Source organism: Zootoca vivipara, chromosome 7 (genome assembly GCF_965207765.1).
Source record: "Zootoca vivipara chromosome 7, rZooViv2.hap1.1, whole genome shotgun sequence".
In the NCBI taxonomy this organism is placed as follows: domain Eukaryota; kingdom Metazoa; phylum Chordata; class Lepidosauria; order Squamata; family Lacertidae; genus Zootoca; species Zootoca vivipara.
This window is the reverse complement of record NC_142590.1, coordinates 92,590,013-92,592,819: the sequence shown is the minus strand read 5'-3', so window position 1 is coordinate 92,592,819 and position 2,807 is coordinate 92,590,013. Positions and strand designations below refer to the sequence as shown.

The 2,807-nt window shown below is 46.5% G+C and overlaps 1 long non-coding RNA gene across 1 annotated transcript; it reads right to left on the bottom strand.

The window, feature by feature from the left end:
* Positions 1 to 1,538: 1,538 nt before the first annotated feature.
* LOC118089385 (uncharacterized) lies at positions 1,539 to 2,536 on the bottom strand. The gene is made up of 2 exons (XR_004693113.3): positions 2,384 to 2,536; positions 1,539 to 1,772 (listed from the first exon to the last, which is right to left on the bottom strand). It is a non-coding gene; the product is annotated as an uncharacterized LOC118089385 (long non-coding RNA).
* Between the last annotated feature and the right edge of the window lie 271 nt (positions 2,537 to 2,807).

The window sequence follows — 2,807 nt, the reverse complement described above, 5'->3', positions numbered from 1 at the left end:
CTGCAATTTCATCCAGAGCTAGTTGCCCCCAGCTTTCAGCCATGTGGTGATGTGCATTTCCCCACCAGATTTGAAATGTGACTTCTTAAGTCAAGGTGCCATTTCAAATTTCAGTTTGGGCAAGGCGCAAAGATTTCAGCGGGGATGAGTAAATTGCTCCACAAGTGTCCAAAGGCCTGTTCTTGTCTCTGTTCAAGATTAAACTGCAAAACGTACTTATAAAAGCAGTGTGTCACAGGATGTGCGTTGCGACTACTCTAGAGTAACGATGCTGCACGTTCTGGCCTTTTCATGGATTTATTGTGTGCAGTTTATTTACAGTGATAGAGCTGTACATGATACATCCTTCTAGTCCGAACCAGAACCCTGGAATGGCGCGCTCCGCGTCTTCTTCCAGCATAAGAGTCTGGGCACGCCAAATCGCCTTCCGCGTTTCCTCCTGCGTAATTCCGGAACCGGAGGGAAAAAGGGCCTCCTTTCCCTGTTTTCCTTCTCCCCCTTTCCCCCCCTCTCTCTTCCTCTCCCACGTGTAGCAGGGGCTCTCCTATGCTGCCAGAGCCCCGTCTCCTCCTTCCTCACTTGACTCTTCCCCCTCCCCGCTGGCACTACTGCTGGTGGAGGAGCTGCTCCTCAGGATGGGAGGGGGCTCTCTGTACTCTTTGCCCCTTACACAGTGTATTTTAGAAGCATTTACTGTGGTTCTTTGTTTAAGAAATTAATACTTAGCCCTTCAGTCAAATGGCCAGAGCTGTTTGCAAAACAGCACAACACAATAAAACACATTAGGGACATACAAAAACAAGAAAAGGAATGCACAACAACCTGTACCAAAAGCTGTGCCAATGTTACAAATGAAATCAAGCAAGGGATTTTCTGGCATTGCCATATATACCTAATAGAGCAGCCCATTTAATGGTGCTTTACAATTGCCACTACTTTCATTTGCAAGCCAGTGTGGTGATGTGGCAGACGGGGGATTGGATTTGGACCAGGGAGACAAGGCTTCATGCTCCTGCTTGGTTCGTGAGGTTTGTGGGGCATAGCCTTCCCCAAGCTGGTGCCCAGCAAATGTTTTGGACTGTAGCTCCCATCAGGCCACGCCAGCAAAGTTGTACGATGCTGAGGTAGATGAGAGCTGCAGTCCATAACATCTGCAGGCCACCAGCTTTGAGAAGGCTGCCATAGGTAGAACTTGGTCCAGTCGCTACCCCATGGATGCTTGGGTGCAAGGGTGGGGTGCAAATGTCACTCAGGATGAGACTAGCCACCACTAGGCCTATCCCAAGCCACAGAGGGGTCCTCTACTCTGAGAATCATTGGCATCATTCCTAACACAACACTGAATCCCCTTCTCTAGGGCTTCTTCGTCTGTTGCCCCATAGCAAAAGAACTTGGTGTCAGTCATGATGCAAATACGAGCTCTAAGTGTGCATAATGCAGTTTCGGCCACAGAACTCAGGCAGCAGCTAAGGCCAAGAGCTTGCAATCTCCTAATGACAATTGGCTGGCTTTCTGGCAGGGACGAGTCTCTGCGAAGCCACAATTTCTCACTTTTATTGCTTCTGTGCATTTAGCAGATGCCTCTCATGAACCAAGTGCCCCTGTTTAATTACATTAACGTTAATCTAGGACTTCATGCAGCAGAGTTGCCAGTTCATCAAAAGTTCTGCTGACTCGTTTCCACAGAAATAGCCATCCTCCCTCCACCGCCACTTCAGGCTGCCAAATATTCAGAGGCCGCTTCTGCGGCAAATAATCCATCACGGGGTATCCTGGAAAGAGAAGGATGTCAATGGAAGAATGGGCCAAGGAAGAATGGGGCAAATTGTGTGCGTGTGATAGAGACACGAAAGAAAGAAAGAAAGAAAGAAAGAAAGAAAGAAAGAAAGAAAGAAAGAAAGAAAGAAAGAAAGAAAGAAGGAGAGAGAGAGAGAGAGAGAGAGAGAGAAAGAGATGGAAATAATTTACTTTATTTATTTATTATTGAATTTATATCCCACCTTTCCTCCTAGGAGCTCAAGGTTGCGGACATCGATCTCCTTATCGCCATATTATATGCACAACAATTTTGGATTAGGCTGTGAGCTGGTGACTGGCCCTAGATTAACGGTACCCAGCCACCTTCATGAACAAACAGGAATTTGAACCCTGGTCTCTCAGGAAGATTAAAATTTGTGAGCCCCTCACACATTTGCCCAAAATAAAATAAAATAAAATGGAATTGTCCTGTTTTTTTTTCATTTGGGCCAGCAAAGTGAAGTGAATAAATGGATGTTTTTGGATGCCAGAAGGCTGGATTTAAATTCCTGCTCGGTCATAAAGTGGATAAATGTGGTAAGATTTGCAAAGTACATTCTTTACCGAAATTATAAACCAGACGCACCAAGTTGGAAAAGAGCATATCACCCGACACGCTGCTGCAACAAAACAGCACCCATGCAATCCAGGACAAAGCAAATCGCTGTTGAGAGAGCAAATGCGCGTTGCGTCATGGTACGAGCAGTGCAGTTTTACACGACTACAGGGTGATCGAATCCTACAGGAAAAAAGGGAGAGGCAAATGGTCACCTTTCCATGGGACTTGTTGGGAAATGTTCTTCCTATCCCTCCACAACCCCAGTTACAGAGGACAGGAGCCAAACCCACCCACTCAATAAATCCCTGGATAGAAACTAAATTATAAAAGGGACCAAAGGATGGCCGCTTTCCCCCAAACCATACATTTGTTCCCCATTCCCTTCTACGTCCAGGCCCTGATTTCGGAGCGCTCCCTGACCTCGCTGCAACTTACCTTTCATTTTCTTTCT